The sequence below is a fragment of the Dama dama genome, chromosome X, assembly GCF_033118175.1.
Source record: "Dama dama isolate Ldn47 chromosome X, ASM3311817v1, whole genome shotgun sequence".
NCBI classification, from domain to species: Eukaryota; Metazoa; Chordata; class Mammalia; order Artiodactyla; family Cervidae; genus Dama; species Dama dama.
In genome coordinates, this window is record NC_083714.1 from 156,440,419 (window position 1) to 156,448,774 (window position 8,356).

An 8,356-nucleotide genomic window follows, 5' to 3' on the forward strand; every position below is an offset into this window, starting at 1 on the left:
TTGCTTTCTGCAATGAGAATATTGACACCTGACCATGTTCTGTGTGCACGAGGATGTGGAGACCTGGGTGTGGACTGGGCCTGGCCTCCGTCCTGGAAAACTCCATGCCTGTGTCTGAATGTCAGTGCTCAGAGGTCTGGGGTCTGGAGCTGAGGTGGGCTTCTCTGGGTAATGTGCCCTCCTCTGAGTGGGGTTCCATGGCCCTCCCAGGGGTCAGTGCTGACTTAGGGCTCTTAAACTTTCCTCTTTCCAGGCTCACCTGCCCTGAAGCTCATGGAGACTCCTCAGGTGGGCTACTTGATAATTATTCCAGGTTTTCAGCAGATTCAGTTTGAGTAGGGAGGCAGGTTCACCTGGCTAATTGATTCCAGGGTACAAGGATCAGGCAAAAAAAATTGGGCAGCAGGTGAAGTTGCTATGTGATCGCCTTCCAGTTGGCCGTCCCCGCTCAGCAGACAGCAGACCTGCCCCCCATCTTCTAGACCCACGCTTGGTGTGTTTTCTCAATACCTCAGTGGGAAAACAAAGAATGGAGCCCACTGGAACCAAGGCAGTGTGTTCAGCATTATCATGACAGCTGTCAAAACAGTATCAGACAGAACCGAAGGGCAGGAGAGGAGGGACTTCTCTGGGACGAGAGAGCGTTCCAGGAACCCACTCATTTCTGCCTTTGGGGCCCAGCCATCAGGGACTTGGTGTCCTAACCAAGAGTCATGCGGCCCCAGAGGCAGGGTTTGGGTACCGTGTGGGTCTCACCCCGTCCACACGGGTCTGGATCCTGTGCCCAGAGACCCCGTGTCTGCTCTTCACTTCTGTGCGTCTTGCCCCTTGGAGATTCCCAACTTCTGAATTGAGGCTGTTGCCTTGATTAACCTGTGGTCTTTCTTCTCTTAATCTTGTGACTTTCACATGAGGTCAGGCAACTTTGAATGGAATGCTGCTCTGTGTTCTGCTGGGTGAAAACCTTTGGCGGTGTCATATTAACATCATAGTGTATCACAGACCTAATCTGTAGGCTCACCACTGTTTCGGGACCCCTAGATGGATTTTCTGTAATTTAATTTTGATTTTCTATTGGAGTCAGGTTCAGTTCCATTGTTTTATTAGTTTTAGCTGTACAGTAACTTAATTTGATTTTATATAGAAGGGAATCTATTCTTTTTCCATTTTTTCCCCTCATATAGATGATTACAGTCTCTTTAGTAGAGTTCCTTGTTCTTTTCACTAGGTCCTATTTGCTTATCAGTTTGTTAGATCTTAGTGTGTATATAAATCCTAAACTCTTTATCCCTTCTTTCTTTCTTTTGATACTCATAATTTGATTTTTGCAGGCTGTGAAGTCCGTTTTGTACATTTGGTCACTGGTATGAATTTATAGATTGTGCCCATAAGTGATCTCTCATGAGATTTGTCTTTCTGTCTCTGAGTTCCCTCACCTGGTGTGATGATTTCTTAGCACACTCATGCTGCTGACAGCATCCCTGTTTCACTCTGTTTTATGGTTGAGTGGTGTTCCAATTGTAGATGTACTGCCTATTCCTCAAAGGCTAATAGAGTTCTGCCAAGAAAATGCACTGGTCATAGCAAACACCGTCTTCCAACAACACAAGAGAAGTCTCTACACATGGACATCAACAGATGGACGACACCAAAATCAGGTTGATTATATTCTTTGCAGCCAAAGATGGAGAAGCTCTATACAGTCAGCAAAATCAAGACCAGGAGCCAACTATGGCTCAGATCATGAACTCCTTATTGCCAAACTCAGAGTGAAATGGAAGAAAATAGGGAACACCACTAGATCATTCAGGTATGACCTGAGTCAAATCCCTTGTGACTATACAGTGGAAGAGAGAAATAGATTTAAGGGACTAGATCTGTTGGACAGAGTGCCTGATAAACTATGGATGGAGGTTCATGGCATTGTAAAGGAGACAGAAATCAAGACCATCCCCCAAAATACAGAAGAATAAAAGAAATACAAAAAATCAAAATGGCTGTCTGAGGAGGCCTTACAAATAGCTGTGAAAAGAGGGAAGTGAAAAGCAAAGGAGAAAAGAAACATATACCCATTTGAATGCAGAGTTCCAAAGAAGAGCAAGGAGAGAGAAGAAAGCCTTTCTTGGTGATCAGTGCAAAGAAGTGGAGGAAAACAATAGAATGGGAAAGACTAGAGATCTCTTCGAGAAAATCAGAGATACCAAGGGAACACTTTATGCAAAGATGGGCTCAATAAAGGACAGAAATGGTAGGGACCTTACAGAAGCAGAAGATATTAAGAAGAGGTGGCAAGAGTACACAGAAGAATTGTACAAAAAAGATCTTCATGACCCAGATAATCATGATACTGTGATCACTCACCTAGAGCCAGACATCCTGGAATGTGAAATCAATTGGGCTTTAGGAAGCGTCACTATGAACAAAGCTAGTGGAGTTATGGAATTCCATTTGAGCTATTTCAAATCCTAAAAGATGATGCTGTGAAAGTGCTGCACCCAGTATGCCAGCAAATTTGGAAAACTCAGCAGTGGCCACAGGACTGGAAATGTCAGTTTTCATTCCAATCCCAAAGAAAGGCAATGCCAAAGAATGCTCAAACTACCCCATGATTGCACTCATCTCACACGCTTGTAAAGTGATGCTTAAAATTCTCCAAGCCAGGCTTCAGCAATACGCGAACCATGAACTTCCAGATGTTTAAGCTAATTTAGAAAAGGCAGAGGAATCAGAGATCAAATTGCCAACATCCACTGGATCATCAAAAAAGCAAGAACTTCCAGAAAAAAAATCTATTTCTGTTTTTTTGACTACGCCAAAGCCTTTGCCTGTGTGGGTCACAATAAACTGTGGAAAACTCTGAAAGAGATGGGAGTACCAGGCCACCTGACCTGTCCCTTAAGAAACCTGTATGCAGGTCAGGAAGCAAGAGTTAGAAGTGGACATAGAACAACAGACTGGTTCCAAATAGAAAAAGGAGTACGTCAAGGCTGTAAATTATCACCCGGCTTATTTAACTTATATGCAGAGTACATCATAAGAAACGCTGGTTGGAGGAAGCACAAGCTGGAATCAAGATTGCTGGGAGCAATATCAATAGCCTGAGATATGCAGATGACACCACCCTTATGGCAGAATGAGAAGAAGAACTGAAGATCCTCTTGATGAAATTGATAAAGGAGAGTAAAAACATTGGCTTAAAGGTTAACATTCAGAAAACTAAGATCATGGCATCTGGTCCTATCACTTCATGGCAAATAGTTGGGGAAACAGTGGAAAGAGGGCTCCAATATCACTGCAGATGGTGATTGCAGCCAGGAAATTAAAAGACGCTTGCCCCTTGGAAGGAAAGTTATGCACAACCAAGGTAGCATATTACAAAGCAGAGACATCATTTTGCCAAAAATGTCCATCTACTCAAGGCAATTTTTTTTCAGTAGTCATGTATGGATGTGAGAGTTGGATTATAAAGAAAGCTGAGCGCTGAAGAATTGATGCTTTTGAACTGTGATTTGCAGAAGACTCTTGAAGAGTCCCTTGGACTGCAAGGAGATCCAACCAGTCAATCTTAAAGGAGATCAGTCCTGAGTGTTCATTGGAAGGACTGATGTTGAAGCTGAAACTCCAAAACTTTGGCCACCTGCTGCAAAGAGCTGACTCATTGGTAAAGACCCTGATGCTGGGAGGGGTTGGGGGCAGGAGGAGAAGGGGACGGCAAATGATGAGATGGTTGGATGGCATCACCGCCTCAATGGACATGAGTTTGGGTAAATTCCAGGGGCTGGTGATGGGTGAGGAGGCCTGGCGTGCTGAGGTTCATGGGGTCGCAAAAAATTGGACACAACTGAGCAACTGAACTGAGCTGAGGATAAAAACTTGTTGTAAGTGTCATGCATTGAAGTTAAGTAAGAATCGTGCTGTTATTTTAATAAAACCTATGTCAGCACAGGGTTTGGAGAAGGCAATGGCATCCCACTCTAGTATTCTTGCCTGGAAAATCCCATGAATGGAGGAGCCTGGTAGGCTGTGGTCCATGGGGTCGCGAAGAATCACACACGACGAAGTGACTTCACTTTCAGTTTTCACTTTCATGCATTGGAGAAGGAAATGACAACCCACTCCAGAGTTGTTGCCCGAAGCATCCCAGGGACGGAGGAGTCTGGTGGGCTGCCGTCTATGGGGTTCCACAGAGTCGGACACGACTGAAGCGACTTAGCAGCAGCAGCAGCAGCAGCACGGGGTTATACAAAACAGGTCCACACGCCCCTGGCCCCGCTTTCTCACATCCACGCCCCCGTGCCCCGCATCCTCACATCCACGCAGCACAAGCCAGCAGTCTGCCTCCTCTTTCCAGTCAGTCTTTGGGCTTCGCTGAGGTGTTTTGACCCTGGGGAAGGAAATGGCAACCCACTCCAGGATTCTTGCCTGGAACATCCCATGGACTGAGGGGCCTGGTGGGCTACAGTCCATGGGGTCACAAAGAGTCGGACACAGCTGAGAGACTGAGGTGTTATACAAAATTGCCTGTGGTGCCACTGTGTTTGCATCTGCCGTCCACACCGTCATCCAATGAGCAGGAAGGACATAATCCCTTCTCCTTCTCAGCCAGTAAGTCATTGGAAGACATTATTAGTGGTAACAAGAATTAGTATTGTAACAAGGAAAATAAGTATTTGAAGAATCAGTTAATGTTGGGGTCTGAGTGAACGGATCATGTTGAGAAGTCTATAATTGATCATATGACAAATAGGGCCACCGGCACACGTTATTGAGAAATAATCTATTTTAGAACTGAATGATAGCTTAAGGGTTTGTAGTGTGATTCAGTGCCAGTTTGAGATAATTATCTCTTGGCCCGTATACATGAATATTATTGTTGGAACTAAGCTAATGGTGAAGGCATATGAGATAATCTTACATATAGAGTGTATGTGGTGCTTTTATAAATGTTAGTGCTTGTTATTATGACCGATGATATAAATAGTGAGTCTAGAGTGAAAGAGGAAATTTAATTTATCACTTTTATTTGCAGTCGCACCAATTATTAGGTTCCTAACACCAATGGATAAAAGTTTGAAAAAGCCATGCTGTTAGTCAAGGGAGTATAGAATCAGCAATTCTTATCTACTTCTGTGGTAAATAAGAAGGTATTGTCTTTTCTTCCTAGATTCACAATCAAGTGCTTTTCTCTAAACTATATACACAGTATAGGGGGCCTAGGATGATTTTTGGGTTTAAGGATAGGAGTAGAAGAGGTAGGATGGGTAATGATATGAGAGCATTTTCTCATGTAAAAGATGGAGAGATACTGTTTATGTGCTGTGTGTATTTGCCTCACTGTGTTGTAATGAGTATATATAAAGCGTATAGGGCAGCAATTACTGTATGAATTCCTATTGAAATAATTGCAATGTTTGATCACGAGAAGGATATTACTACAAATAGCTCTCCAATCAAGTTAATAGTTGGGGGTAGAGCTAGGTTTGTTTAACTTGCTGTAATCATCAGGTTGCTGATGATTAGTAGGAGGAACATTTGTAGGCTTTAGGCTAGGATTATTGTTTGGCAATGGACCTGGTAATTTGAATTTACCAGGCAGAACAAAACAGAGGATGGCAATTATTAGGGCTGTGGCTCCTATACCACTTCAAGGTGTTCGGGTAAGGATAGCAAAGTGCTATGTGGCTGACAGAAGAGTATGCAGTGAGTGATTTTAGGTCTGTCTGGCATAAGCAAATGGAGCTGGTTATAATTATGCCTCATAAGGACAATAGAATGAGTGGATACCCTATGAAGTCTGTTAGTGGGTTTCAAATTATTGTAATTTGTATTTTGTAGTATACCGTAGCATCCAAAGTTTAGTAGTGCTGGCAGCATAGCCAGAACTATGAAACCTGCAATAGGGGCCTCTTCACGTGCTTTAGGTAGTCAAAAGTGGAGGCCATAAAATGGTATTTTTACTATAAAGGCAATTATGCATACTAACCATATGAAACCATTGGATCAAGAGTTGGATACTGATTGGGCTCAGCAATAGAATATTTAAAGGTCCTACTGTATTTTGAATATAGACAAGTATTCCTAAGAGGGCGAGAGAACTTACTATGGTACAATATAAATAGAGACTTGCATTAAGGTGTTCTGCTTGATTTCCTCTTTGGGTAATGATAATGAGTGTTGAAACTAGTGTTGCTCCAAATAGAATATATAAAAGAATTAATATTATGACAGTAAAGGTTATAATTAAAGTAATTATAGTATGACTAGCAGTGATAATATTTTCTTTCTGGTAGAGATTCTTTTAATACGTGGTGTTGACAATTATATAAGGGGTCATAATGATGTAGTTAACATCAATGGTGGTGTCCATAGGGAGTGGGGGAAAACTAACGAGGAATTGAGGCTGTTATCATTGAATAAGGAGGAGTAGGCTTGTGACTCTAATTAGTAGGCCATGCGTGGTGGTGTTAATTCAGATTAACCTGGTGATCAGGTCAGTGGTATTGTTGCTGACCAAATCTTGGCCTTCTGTGCCTGCTGAAGCTGAATAAAAGAACATGGAGACTGAGTCTGGAGGAAATAGAAAGCTGGCTTCAATTCTCAGCTGGCAGAGAGGGGAACCCAGCAGGCTCATGCCTCAAGACCTTTGCCTGCCCTCCTTGAGGAGTCTAGGGGCTCATAGAAGGAAGGGTTCACAGTCAGGAGGCAGTGTGATAAACAAAGGGGATAGGACTTTGATTTCTTCCTCTTGCATTTATTCACAGTCGCATCAGTTCAGTTCATTTTCTCAGTCATGTCTAACTGATGATGGGAAAGACTGAAGGCGGGCGGAGAAGGGGATGACAGAGGACGAGATTGTTGGATGACATCGCCGACTCAATGGGCCTGGGTTTGAGTCAACTCCGGGAGTTGGTGATGGACAGGGAGGCCTGGTGTGCTGCAGTCTATGGGGTCGCAAAGTGTTGGACACGACTGAGTGACTGAACTGAACTGAAACCACTCCAGTAGATTCTTCCAAGTGTGTAGACCAAAGCGTTCTGCCTGAGGGAGTTGAGATCACACAGGTAAAACATGTAACATCTCACAGGGTGCTCAGGACTGTGGAAATGACAGCCCTTCCTGGGCAGCCAGGAACCTGAGCAGTGATGAGACCCTGCCCCTTCGTAGTCCCAGGGAGAAGGAAGCTGATTGGCCTGCCGGCCAGTCCGAGTCACTGCTGGGAGGTCCCTGTCTATCCTGACCACTGAAGCGGCCCAGGGGGCCACTCTCTCAGGCCCCACCAAGGCCCTGCCCTAGACCCATGTGGAGAGTCCTTCCAGGCCGTCGTGATGGGAATCTGTGGTGGGAACTCAGCAGAAAGTGCGTGAGGGCAGCTGGGACGTTCCTTCACCGAGGACATGACATCACCAGGTACACTGAGGTCACGCAGGTGGCAGGGAGGCTGTTTCCGATGGTGGTCTGTGCTGAGAAGGACACAGGACTCGGGGAGGCAGGGGCTGATGGGCGGCGAGTCCAGAGAGGTGCTTTCTTAGAGGAGGGGACATGCTCAGACAGAACTGCGTCTGGGCCCGGAGCTCCATCGGGCCGGCCGGTGGCTGAGGAGGGCAAGGCCGGGGCTCAGCCCCAGAAGTGGTGCATCTGGCCTCTGGTAGAGTTTCTGCCCCCCAAGGACTGGGGTTATTGTCTGTCTCCTCACGGCTGTCCCGTGCCTGGAACACGACCTGGCCAGAGGCAGGTGCTAAGCAAATATCTGTGAATGAGTGGACGGTCCGAGTGTGGAGATGCACAGGACAGGCGGCGTCAGACTGCAGAGTGGGGGTTAAGTAGATTAGGAGGCCGAGCCGGGAGAGAGGCATACAGGGTTTCTGAGTCTGGACTCCCAGCCCCATTTGGCTCAGCTCCACCCAAGCCCGTCTGTTCCCCAGACCCTCTGTTTTCTCCGGCACATTCCCTCTGGCCTTCACTCACCTGCGTGTCCTGCCCTGCATGACTTAAAAGCGGCTCCAAGTCTGCTCTTACCACCTTTGCCTGAAGCCTCTTTATGCTTAAGCTGGGGGATCCCAAGGGCGCCCCCTTAGATGGGGCCACTTCCCTGCCCAGGGAAGGGTGCACCTTGTCTGTGCCATAGACTCTGCTCTCTGCAGTTGTCTGCCTGTTCGGGTGTCTGCCTGACCCAGGGCCGGGAGTGTTCATGGGTCGGTGTGTCCCTGCTGATTCTAGCCATCCGCCAGGCTGAGTCCTGCTGGCCTACATCACAACACCACCATTTACTGGTGACACATGGCCCACCCTGTAGCACCGCTGACAACGTGCCCACTGTTCTCAGCTGGACCTCGCTGTTGGGCTGGGAGCCAGATGG